The sequence below is a fragment of the Nelumbo lutea genome, chromosome 1 (assembly GCF_056320005.1).
Source record: "Nelumbo lutea isolate HS-2025 chromosome 1, American lotus-T2T, whole genome shotgun sequence".
Taxonomy (NCBI): domain Eukaryota; kingdom Viridiplantae; phylum Streptophyta; class Magnoliopsida; order Proteales; family Nelumbonaceae; genus Nelumbo; species Nelumbo lutea.
In genome coordinates this window covers 181,354,591-181,368,058 of record NC_142684.1, presented here as the reverse complement: position 1 = coordinate 181,368,058, position 13,468 = coordinate 181,354,591, and the positions used below count along the sequence as shown (strand labels likewise).

Below are 13,468 nucleotides of genomic sequence, written 5' to 3'. Positions count from 1 at the left end.
TCAAATCTGTAATAAATTCCAGTAAGGCTGCTTTGGAATTATGTTTAATATATGATTCATCTACATAAACAAAACATTAGGACTAGTCACCACTGTTTTTGCGAAACTGTGTAGCATGGTTTTTAAAAACGAATCGGTGATTGAATCGATTAGGGGTTCGATTACCGGTTCGAACGGTATGATCGTTCGACCCGAATGGTCAGCCTGTTCTGACAAAAAAATAAAAAATTGAAAAACAGTCAAAACCATTTAAACAGTTAACCAGCCGATTCAGCGGTTTGCTGACCAAAATCAATGATTTTAGGGGGGAAAAGGAAACCGATCAAATGACCGGTTCCCAGTTTTTCCGGTCTGATCCAGTTTTGAAAACAGTACTGCATAGTAAGAAAAAGGTGGTTGACCGGTTATCTCATTTCCCCATAGAGAACACAAACTCCATACTACTCTTTTAAAAATGGAAATTTATATTTGGTGAGAATAGCATACTAGTACAAGTTCCACAAAAATATTAGAAAACGAAAAGGAATCTTTAGCTTTTGTCAAGAAAAAATGTAATATAAAAATGCTATTTGATACATAGTTGTGCCGTGTGAAATAAAATGATGCCATGTGGCGTATATTTTGCCATGTTTATAGACATGATGTGTATTTTGCTGTCAAACTTGGCATATATTTCGCCATGCATGTTGCATATTTGATAAATAGTGTATATTTTGTGATGTATTCACAATTCTTTTGTTATATGACAAATATTTTGCCACATGTTATATATTTATGAGATCAAACATGACATGTTTTGCCACGTGTCACAATTTTTGTCATGTGGTTTATATATATTAATTTGCACCTGGAAATAGTATAAATGCAAATATGTACAGTGTAAATACATACAAAATATAAGGTTTTAAATTCTATATATTTGCATTTGTACTTTTTCCATAAAATGAGCCTTATTGTGTTTTGTGAAAAGCACATTTGGCCCATAATGGGTAGCACAAATACAAATTAATCCAAAATAACTTTACACAATTTGTCATTGATTTGCTTTTGCTTTTGTTTTTAAAGCAAAAGCAAATCATAGATTTAAATGTTTTGAACAAACAAACTAAACCGAAAATAGACCCAAATTGATACAATCCAAGTTTGTGGGTTTTCACTAATGGTCAATTGGTTTTGAGTGACAAACTGAGACTTGATCAAACTGATTTGGTTGGCAAAACAGCTAGCAACTGAACTGAATCAATCATTGAACACTCCTAATTTCAACTAAATTTATAGTCTAATATATAATAAATAACAATAGTTTAATATCCAATAATTATTGAAAACTTATAGCAAATATACACAATCATTGAAAATAAGTTTATAATGAAAGTATAATAGATATATAATAAAAATACAATAATTATAAAAATATAATAAATATTGAAAATATACTAAATTAGTCAATAAATAATGCAATCTCAAATAATATTTTAATCTCTAATAAGTATTAATCTATATATTATAAAAATATATATAATTACTAAAAAAATTATAATGAAAATACAATAAATACAACAAATTAAATTTCAAAAGTTAAATAATAGTTGTTTAATCTCCAATAATTTTGATCATTTTCTATTAAATAAAAAATAAAAATATATTTATCAATAATTATTGAAATCATATTTATAAAAAAATAGTAAATAATTTCTGGAAATAAAATAAATATTAATTATAGTATATATAAATATATAATGAATATACACTATTATTGTAAAATTAATAATTAAATAATTCTTAAATTTTTTAATCCAAACTTTCTTTAGATAGATATAGTTAAAAAGTAGGGGAGAGGATAAATACGGAATAGAGATAATTTTGGAGATAAATATGAATTAGAGATAATTTAGAAGATAAATAGGTACTAGAGATAATTTTGGAGAAAGTGGGGGAGGTAATTTAGGAGAAATTTTAGGAGAATAAATTATTTAGGTTATGGTAAAGTGCATCTCATTGGTTGTTTAATCTAATCAAGATAAGGAATGATTACTGTTTTATATTTTTAAAATAAAAATACAAAAAATGGAGAAAATAGATAAATAGCTTATGTCAAATGAGAGGTATGCTAACATGGAAAAACCAATTTTAATATATATATATATATATATTATCTTTTTGTTTTTTGGATAAATTTCTTAAACTACCTTTATAGTTTAGCGAATTGACTAATTGTATCCTTATTGTTTGAAAATTGATTAATGTTATCCCTACGGTTTCTAACAATTGACTAATACTTCCCTTACCGTTAAGATCCCTTAATTTCCTATTAACAAAAAGATAAAAGGATTATTTTACCCTTTAGATTTATTTCTCTCCCAACCCTTATTTCTCTCTCTCTCTCATTCTTTTTCCCCATCGTCTCTCCCCCTCTCTTTCCTTATTTTTTCCACCGTTGTTGGGTTCACGAACAGTAACAGGACACACATGAAACCCGCCTGCTTTGCTATGTGTTTTGGCCGGACCAAGCGACGGAGAGCAGCGGTGGATCTGTCGGTTTTTGGAGAGCTTAAGCAATACGAACAAGGGAGATCCATCGTTGCTCTCCGTCGCTTGGTCCGGCCAAAACACATAGGTAATAAAAAGGAGAAGGGGAGATTTGCCGCTGCTTGGTCCGGCCAAAACACATGAAAAAAAAAGGGGAGATCCACACCGTTCTCCATTGATGGTTGCCGTTGTTGATGATGTTTTTAGTGAGCATGTTGTCGAAACTGCCATTTTGGGTACATTGTCGAAACCGCCACTGTTGACGAACGGAGGGGAAAAACGGAGATAAAGGAGAGCTTGTAGCAACGGTTGAAGAAATCGCCGCCTGCCTTCTCCTCCACTTTCTCACGCAATGTGAAGAGCTTGAAATTACTTCAGTTCCTTTCATGGTTCTGTGTCCCAGCACCAAAGCCGCTCGAGCATTCATGACTGTATCTTCTTTTTTCTATTCCGAAGGCGGGAGACTACTCAATTGGGAAATGTATCTTCTTCGGATATGGTTAAAGCAGAAGAGAAATGGTATCTCTAAAGTCTGTAGATAATAGGGCACTCAGAAGGTCGAGCAATATCAGTAATGCTAATAGCCCAATGTACATGTATGGTTATGTATTCAATAGGCAAAGGCTGGATGAGAGGCTAAAGCGAGGAGGAGAGCAGAAGTCTGTGGTCATATTGTCTTACTGTCCATTCTCGAGTGTGTTTAGGCCTTTGTTACAAATGTTGGGTCCTCTGTTTTTTGACATTGGTAAGAGAACTCTGGAGCATATTGCTTCTTGCATTTCAGCATGGCTTGCTCCTTATAACCAGGTAAACTAATGGAACTTCCTACAGGGAATGTTACACTTAGGCTATATTTGGTTTGAAGGAAAATGTAGGGAAAGGTAAGGAAACTTTACAAACCTTGTATTGGTTTCTCTGTCTTTCCCTTCCTCTCTCTACCTTTTCCTTCAAACCAAACATAGCCTTAAAGTGAACCTGCCACCTTCTCATAGCTTGCCATTGGAGTTGGGGGTCGTGTCGGATGAGTCTTTCTCCTCTCTGTCTCCTTCTCTTTCTACAAACTAGTCACTCCCGCAAAGTCTCTTCCATGATGCTGGTCTTTTTAGTATATTCAGGAGGATTCTTTTACAGCTTTGGGTGCTCTAGGAGCTCTTGATTATCGGTAGGCCCATTCTTATAATAGCGCCAGCACCACCTTAGTGTTGTGAAGCTATTGCCAGCCTTGTAAATCTAGTCATCCCACTCTTGTGTAGTGTTGATTTTAGACCTTACTTCACCATTGACGACCCAAATTCTATTTCACTCCCCTTTAAATTTACGGGTTTTGTATAAATTGATCATTTGGGTTTTCCAAGAGAAGAGAACGAACGAAAGGCAACATACCAGGCACATACACACACAAGAGAGAGAGAGAGAAACGTTCTTTCATTTCGTTCCTTATCGTGCTGATACATTGATGCAGATGCCGTGCCCATGCTCGAGATAACCAACTTTGAGCCTGTCTCTCCCTCTTGAGCTGATATCAGAATCGCCTCTCACAAACAAAAGGGTATTTTCGAACATAAAAGGGTAAATTAGGTATTTTTTAAGTTATAACAATCATGTGAGGGCACATGTGAGTAGTTTATGATGGAATATTAATAGTAAGGGAAGTATTAGTTAATTGTCATAAATAGTAGGGGTATCATTAGTCAAATTTCAAACAATAAGGGTATACCTGGTCAATTAGCTAAACCATAAGGGTAGTTCAAGAAATTTACCCTTGTTTTTTTCTCATTTTTAGCCACTTGTATTTTACAATTATGGATTAGAATGGTCTCTACTTGAAAATGCAAAATTAGTTTATTAGTTAGCTAAATTGATCTATTAATTTTCATGCAAGGTAAACACCTCTAAAGGCTGAGTTTGAAAGAAGTACAAATGCAAATATGTAGAGTGCAAAACCTTATTTTTTGTATGTATTTACGCTGTACATATTTGCATTTGTACTCCTTTCAAGTTGAGCCAAAATATAACTTAACTCGAATAGCCTAACTCTCTAGCTTTGAGGCTATATAAGATGAGATCTATATTAAATATGGTTTTTAAAGGCATCTAGGGTGAGGCAAAAGGCATATGTCTCGGCAGCTAGGGGTGGCCATGAGCTGAGCTCGAGCTTGATATATAGGCTCGTTTGCTAATCAAACCGAGTTCGAGCCCAGTAAAGTTTGGCTCATAAGGCTCGTGAGCCTAGTATAATAAATAAATAATTTTTTATTACATATGTACATACATATAAATATATACAATAAATATTTTTTATTTTATATAATAATATTTTTATTTTTTTTATGTATAATAGTAAATAATTTTTATAATTCTTATTTTTTATATGTAAAATAAAAACATTTTTATATGTATATTTTTATTTTTTACATGTATAATAATAAATAATTTTTATAATTCTAAATTTTTTGTATGTAAAATAAAAAAGTTTTTTATATGTATATTTTTATTTTTTGGAAAAAACTTGGCTTGTAGTTGAGCTCGAGCCAAACCGAGCTCGAACTTGTGAGCTTTAAACCGAGATGAGCTCGAGCTCGAGCCTAAGACATTTTCAATGAGTTGAGCTTGAATAGATAAGTATTCGACTCAGCTCGACTTGAATCTACCCCTATTGGCAGTAGGGATGGGGCGACTTGAATCTACCCCTATTGGCAGTAGGGATGGCAATTTTCCCCATCCCTGACGGGGACTCGACTTCCTCGACTTGATGGGATCGGGAATGGGGATTTTTTTGGTAGGGCGGGGACGGGGATGGGGGTTAATAGGAATCCCTGATCGGGGCTGGAGTAGGGGATGGGGATTGAAGTCCCCGCCCACCCCGACCTCGATTATATATATATTATTATATGATTTCTATATCAAAATATATTTAAAATACTATTTATCATTTATTTTTTTATTTATTTATAAAATACTGTTATCTAAAAAAAATTTGAAATTCAATTCCTACGGCGAATCATCTCGTTAGGGATCAAGGATGAAGAACAAATTTTATTCCGATACGGATGACAGCTAATTTCCGAATGTGGGTCGGAGACGGGGAATATGATGCCCGCCCCGAACCCGCTCCGTTGCCATTCCTAATCTTTAGCCAAAAATCGCCTGCCTTTGATAGGTTCTCAAAATGTAGAGCGTAACCTCACTTTCAACGAGCGTACGTTTCTCTCCTCGACCCTCGAGGCGTAAAATCATCGAGGGGTAGCCTAGAACATTTCAGGTTTTTAACGGGGTAAATTTGTAAAAAGATGAAAAAGCATTCCGAGTGACGAGTGAGAGTGGGAATCGAACTCTTTTCTTCTTGCTGGTTCGAACCAAGTGAGAAGTGCAAAAGAACTACTCCAGTGCTCTCCTCAACGGCTTAGTCTACATTGAAGCGAGGATCAAGTAATTTTTCCTCTTTTTCCCCTTTCTCTTCTTTTTCCATTCTGGCGCAACTGCGCAAGGGTTTCTCCCTTATTCTCCGGTTCTTCTCCTTATTCTTCTCATTCTACTACTACTTTTTTATTTTTGTAATTTTCCTGTGGTTCTTGCTTGTCTACCACATAGGTAACTCCAACGTTTGAGTTTCTATTTACAATATAAACTGAAAACAGAGTTTTGCTTTGAGTTTCCCATCGTTACATCTTCAATATTCAATATAACTTTTTGTTTTTCTAATTTTCAAATTTTCTTTTCAGGTTTGGTTTGAAATTTGAAGTCTGTAACAGACTAACAATCGACTACCAAGTGATCATCGACCAAGGTAAGTTCTTATTCTTATTTCTTAAATCATAATTTTTCATGGTTAATCTGTTACGGTTAATTGGTTACTTAGTGTTAAATAATTATTAAAAGCTTAAAAATTAAAGCTATGGCTATGGTTATTCTGAATGCCTTTTTTTTTTGATTGCCACATGAAGAAGAAAATGAATGGAGCCGAACACATGGTTTTAGTGATAAGGGACTTGCTCCAAAAGAAAAGGATGTAATTTGAACGATCATTAGAAATTTAGAATTTAGAAAACAGGGTTTTAAATTTTGATTTCAAAGTTCAAACCAGGTTTTGATCTTTAATTAGGCTTGAAGCCTTGAAACTAGAGTTTTAATTGAAACATTGGTATTTTTTTATTCTTCTAGGAATTGGAGAACTTTCTTACACTAATAGGAACAAATTCTGGTTAAATTTTCATAACCGAACAAACATGCTTGATATGCCTTGCTTGCTAGTTGGTGCTTTTAATGAAGGTGTGCCTACTAATTTAAAATTTTAAATGTTTTGCCTAGTTCTATTGGTAGGAAGTCTACTTATTATAGGAGATACACTTCAAAAAAATTATTGTAATTTTTACAGGAATTTGCAATTTTGAACTTCAAGGATTCATATTTTGTAATTTGGCTATTGGGTTGTGTTAGGTGTGTTCTTGATCCTATCTTTCCTTTTTTCATCTTTTCTTCTATAGTTCAGAATTTGTATTGTGGTATCAAATTCTATATGTCAGTTGGTAGTTATTAGTTATCTTGATTACAGCATTGTTTTCTTAGTGCTTAGATTTCATAAAAGTAATATTGAAAAAAAATTCAACACACATTTAATGGTTATTGGACCATTTTACATTAAAAAAGTCAGACATAATTATGTAAAATTTCAATTATTTGTTTCTTTTTTGTGCTTTATTAATTATGAAATATGTCCATAATTTTTAATTTTTTAGTTTGAGGCTTACACCTCACCTCTTTGGCACCCAACTGCCTCGCATCTGCCTTTAACTGTTTAAAACTGATGTCAGATCTGCTCCTCACAGAGCGCGCCTCACACTGACCTCACAGCACATCTTAGTTGTGCATCTGGAACATCTCTGTAATTCTAAATTTTTATTTATGGGGAGATGTTCCCAATGCATGGTTGAAACGTGCCGTGAGGTTGGTGTGAGGTGTGCTTTGTGAGGAGCAGATCCGAACCCTTTAAAACCTTTTTTTGATCAGTCGAACTCTTTAAAACCTTGATCTTAGATTGTGAGGCGATTATTAATATTTATATAATTTATTATAAAAATCAACTACCCAATTAATTTTTCTTTATATTCTGAGATCCTAATTCAAGTTGTTATTCAAACGTCTAGAATCCATAAATCCATATATCTTTTTCCTAAATTTATATTGAAGTTGTGGTTTCTGCATGTTTTATGCCTTGTGATTATTTATAAGTTCATCTTCCTAAATATTTAGCACTGCAGTGTAATTAAAGAGCAATTTGTGGTATGATGGTGGAATGGTTTGAAAAGAGACTATCCTCTTTGAAGGCTAAATACCTTTCAAAGGGAGGGAGGGTGAGACTCATAAAAAGTACATTAGCTAATTTACCAGCCTACTACCTGTCTATGTTTCCTATTCATAGTAAGGTAGCTAAGAAGTTAGGAAGAATTCAAAGGGAATTGCTTGGAAAGGGTGGAGGGAGGAGAGGGATCCATTGGGTTGATTGGAGGAAGATTTATTCACCAAAGGAGGAAGGGGATCTTCAGATAAAGAATTTGAAAGTGCTAAGTTCTGCATTGGTGGGGAAATGACATTGGTGGTTTAGCATGGAAGTTAACAGTTGGTGGAAGGAGGTTGTAGAGGTGAACTATGGAGTAAGCAATGGAAATTGGGTTGCAGGAGTGGCTCATGGCACATATATGTGCCCTGTTCAGAAAGGGATTGATAAATCCTTTGAAACCTTAAGCAAGGATACGATCTTTAAGTTGGGTAATTGAGAAAGGTACAATTCTGAGCAGATACATGGTGTGACAACAGGCCCCAATCTGCACCTTTCCCTATATTTTCATAGGAACCTTCAAGGAACTTTCAGGACTAGGAGGTAGATGAAGTAATGGCACTCAGGTTGCGAATTCAACAGCCAAACACAGATTCAAGAGATGCAGGGTCTGAATTTGGGAGGTTAGGATTTGGGAACTTCTGAGCTATCATTATCCAGAAACCTCATCCCAGTGGGTGACAGCCCTTTCCGAATTAAAAATGGATTGATATAATTTTTGGTTCTTGATTCTGTTTCTCTTGCGTTGGTTCTAGCTCACTAACCATTAAGTATTTTTTTAGTCTCCTTGAGCTGATTTAATCTTAATATTTCAACAACCATTTATTAAAAAAAGAAAATAAGCATACAGCATCCACAATCAGAACAGCTTCTCCTTCTAATCATAATTCCACATTTTCTTTTTCCCTTGTTATGGTGTTGATCTCCTCTTTTTGATTGAACATGGGTCAACCATCCCGTTTCTTCTAATTACAATTTATTTTGAATTTTGATTGCACATTGCACGTGTATCCTTTTTTTTTCTGCTTTTCAAAAGTAAATGCTCAGAATTTGTCTTTAATTTGTTGTATCTATTTGCTTTGATCTAAAAGTAGACAACAAAAGAGATACAAATATACTTTCTTGTTTTGTAAAGGTTTTAAGTTATCTTGTTGTCTGTTTTCAGAAGATTACACCTGCTACATATCATCCTACTCATAATCAGACTGTTCCACCACCTAATCAAGGTTAGAAACATTCTCTATATCATCCTATCATTTTGTTATTAATTTTTACTCTTTGTTCAAATATGGCTTTGGACATTGAATATGCAAGGTCATTCCTACTGAAGGGCTTTAGAATTTGCATATCCTTTGTTGTATAGTATTGGAAGTTTCATACTAGAACCATATAGTTGTTCATTATGTGGTGTAGATTTTCTTCTTTTGCATTTTGACTTGGTGTGTCAGTAACCCACAAATTTTCTTGCTTTTATCAAACCATCCTGCAATGGACAAAGGTGTTGTAAATGCTAATTGGATTTCCAATACGTGGACACATATAGTTTAATTTTCATGTCAATGTCATTAATTACATATTCAAATTATGAAAGGAATGATAGATAAATGGATAAATATTAAAATCACACAACAATTGCTTTTATTTTTAACATATCCATGATAATTTTACTAATCAGGTAATAAATATGAATACAACAGTAAAAATATGATATAATTAATATGCATATGATATCTATGAGGGGGTAATGCCATATGAAATGCTACATACCCCCCCACCCAAAAAAAAAAAAATTCTTTTGGTGTTGTATACAAGATAGTTTTTGTTTTGTCAGTGGCCAAAATTCTAGCCATATGCCAAGATTAGCAACTTCTCCAAATCAAAGGAATAATAGAATTTGGATGTAAGATGCATCTGCAATTTTCTAAGTGCATTCTTCTTTCAGTAAGCTAAGTTCCAGCAGGCTGGGATGTGATCATTCCAAGTAATAAAATCTGGTTTCCTCCTGTACTTCCTTCAAGGTGGATTTTATGGTTTGACCAGCAATGCCAGATAAATGTCTTAAAGAGGTAAATAGGCCTGTCTGACATGGGCTAAAATTTAAAAGGTCTTGATGAAAGGGGGTAACAACATCCTCTGGTTAGTGCTTCCATCTATGGTCTTATGGATGGTTTGATGCAAAAAGAATTATTTGGTTTTTGAGGAAAAAAATAACAGTTCTCATGAAAGCTAGGAAATCCCTTAGATCTTGGTTACTGGTGCAGTAGGGTTTCAGGGAAGTCTCCCTTGCCTCCTACTTCAATTTTTATCTTCTTTTTGGTTCATATTAACATATAACTTTTGTGCAATTCAGCCTTTTGTAAGGATGTCTACCATACTTTTGGCCTTCATATTCAGATCAACACTATCTTCTTCTTCTTCTTCTTCTTGCTGAATATCTACTGTCACAATTTGCTGAATATATATTTTGAGAACTAGTGATAAAAGGAAATGATCATTCAAGATTGAGACCTCATTATTATTAGGAAAATTTATGAATCCAATAATTTTCTTAATTTTTTCAATTTTCTAATAACTGTTTCTGAATGGATGGTGCATCCATCATGCATTGAAATTGTTGAAGATATTTTTTTTTGGAAAGAGGTAAGGTAATTTTATTCAAAAACAAAAACACATACAAGCTGGATTCAGACCCAGAAGGGCAGTCTGAAAACCGCAGCAATTACAATCTCCACCAGGAATTAGAACAAAGTAAAAAAGACAAATTCAGACTTCTGAACTCCACAGAAACAGAAACCCAAGAGATCAGCTTGCGCACTGCTCTCTGTGTTATATCTTCAGGGCTCTTAGCTATATTACAGAATATCCTACTATTCCTTTCAGCCCAAATGGACCACAAGACAGCAGCAGGAATAGTCCTCCATACCAGTTTCCCTTTCTTGCTTAGGCCTTTAACATTCCAGCAGCAGAGAAGCTCCTTAACCGGCCTAGGCATAACCCAAACCTGAGAGGAGAATGGACAATGAATACACAAATGATCTGTCGGTTCAGTAAGGAACCCACAAAGACCACAAGATAAATCCAAAATTTGGATGCCCTGCCTCACAAGATTAGATCTGGAAAGGCATTTGTCAGGGGCCATCGTCCAAATCAGAAAATTGGACTTTGAAGGACTTGTAGAATTCCGGATCTGTGTAGTTGGGAAATCAGTGAGGCCCAATCTGCAAAGTTTGGAGGCAAGGGATTTAACAGTAAATTCACCATCTGGATTCTATTTCCAGCACTATTTGTCTTCTGAGAGCAGGTCTATCTTCTGCTTCTGAAGAGCCATCAGCTCCACAATCTCTTCTAACTCCCAATCAAAAAGATTCCTCCTAAAGAGGGGGGAAGGTCCAAGTAACAGAATCTCCAGCCGAACAAAAGTACTCAGCCACAGATGCTTCTTGGTTAGAAGCACACTGAAAAAGGAGAGGAAATAACTCAGCTAGAGGCCCATCCAAGCACCAAGGGTCCTTCCAAAATTTAGTTCTATCCCCTTTACCAATCTTGACAGAAATCCCTTCCAAGAAAACAGAGAAATTCTTCATGATACCTTTCCAAGGGGAGTTTCCCCAACTTGGGGGAGGATCCCTAGATTTCTAGTTTCCCCACTCCACCCCACTCCCCAACTTGTTGAAGATATAATGTTATTATATGCAAATAATATGTCAATATGTGGGGGATATTATGGGAAACAGAAATTGAATCAAAGGAACAATATAAACGAGGCCTAATAAGAGTATAGCCTGAGTTGTTGATGGTAAGAGTACCTATGAGACTATGGAGGGTGGTTGGCAAACTTACCCACTTACTTCCTATCTGTTTTTAGGATACCACCTAAGGAAGCTAGGAAGTTGGAGAAGTTGATGAGAGATTTCTTGTGGGAACTGGGACCAGAAAAAAGGATCATTTGATTAAATGGGAAATTGTTTGTAGAAATAAAGAAGAGGGGGGGTTTGGGACTAGGGAGGGTGGTTGAAAAAAAATCAAGCCCTGTTAGGGAAATGGTTGTGGCATTGGCCATTGGAAAGGTGGTGGGAAGCATTCATGGGAATTTAGAGAATGGGTGGGATGCTAGTGTATCAAGGCAGGCTAACTTGGTGGCACCTTGGAAGGCCATTCACAACACCCTTCCTCAATTTCTTAGGTTTATCAGGTATGAAGTATTTTCTGGCAATGCTGTCTGTTTTTGGGAGGACATCTAGATAGGGAACAACCCTTTAAAGGACCTTTTCCCTTTGTTACTTTCTGTTTTTTGTATAAAAAAGAGGTGGCCTCAAAATTTGTGTCATCTTCGGGAACACCTATGGCTTCTAATTGGGACTTCGAGTTTCGTAGGGGATTAAGGGATGATGAAATTGAACCCCTCTTTGACTTGCTTTGTTTTCTTAATTAGGTCTGCTTGGATCCCTCCAAGCCAGACAAAAGGGTGCTCCTAGACCCAAAGGGATCTTTGGTTGTGCTTCTTACTTCAAGTCCATCTCTCTGTTTTCTACCCAACAACCCTTTTTGTCAAAGGAAATTTGGTGCAGGCCAATTCCCCCAAAGATTTTGGATTTTTGTTGGGAAATATACTATGAAAAAGTAAAATCTCTAGATAACCTACAAAAGAGAAGATCTTTCCTCTGTATTTCTCTTAATTGGTGTATCCTTTGTAGAGCTCATGGGGAGGATTGTTACCATCTACTTATATCTTGTCCATTTTTTGTTGTCCTATGGGCTTGGTTATTTTCATTGTTTGGGAGTAGTTGGTGTTAGACAGTGTATGCCCTTAACTCCAATCAGCATGATGTACATTATGACATTTATTGTAAATGAATAAAGTACAAATTTGATTCATGTTATTATGGTGTGTTTCAGTGTAATACCCTTAAACTGGACACATATGAGACTCGTGTTAGTTTAGAATCTTCACAGCCGTTGGATAGATCTGGGGAGATTTATCTTGCCAAGGCTGACACTGATGTACCACCAAGTTGGTTGGGGTGGCTTGTCTCAGCTGCCAGGGTGAGACTTGAGGTACATGCAGTGTGGGTTTTTCTTGAAACCCTGAACCAAACCAAAATTCCAGTATTGCTCTGGACCTTGGAGATAGAAGGGCAAAACTGGAATGTTGCACCCGACTCCTAAACTCGATTATGATGCTGCACTAGGTGTCAGATTGGGCTGTTTTTGATATGCCGATTAGTGAGATCCTTAGAGGGGGTCAAAACCTTGGTATGTTGGGACAATCCAAGAATTCATCTGAGTGGGTGATCATAGTGACAAGATCAGCCCCTTTGTCGGACAAAGTGAATGATTGGGGATGCACTCTCTCTGATGGAAACCTAAACTGCCGGCAGCTGATTTCAACCGTTGAAATTTGTTTTTGCAAAATATATTTATATAGAGATATACATATATATGTGTATATTATGGTTTCAAAATGTTTGCAAAAAAGTTTTAATTACTGGGATCCATTTGAGTAGAGAGTGCAGCACTATACCTTGTGGCCGAGGGAGAGGTCCTCTCTTGTCGGGTTGTGTTTGATCATTATGGGCCGAGGGGTTAAGTGTAAGACCATTGAGG

General features: G+C 35.6%; 1 protein-coding gene across 5 annotated transcripts in view; it reads left to right on the top strand.

Annotated features, from left to right (window-relative positions):
* Positions 1-5,724: 5,724 nt before the first annotated feature.
* Positions 5,725-13,468, top strand: part of LOC148879619 (uncharacterized) — a 40,635-nt gene continuing 32,891 nt past the window's right edge. The window contains exons 1-4 of one of the 5 annotated variants that reach the window (XM_088961207.1): positions 5,834-5,958; positions 6,252-6,316; positions 6,905-6,966; positions 9,030-9,090. The gene's annotated coding sequence lies outside the window, so the exon portion shown is untranslated. Of the gene's footprint in view, positions 6,121-6,251; positions 6,317-6,690; positions 6,799-6,904; positions 6,967-9,029; positions 9,091-13,468 lie in introns of those variants that run through there. The other 4 variants (XM_088961208.1, XM_088961204.1, XM_088961206.1 and 1 more) reach the window with 4 other exon arrangements.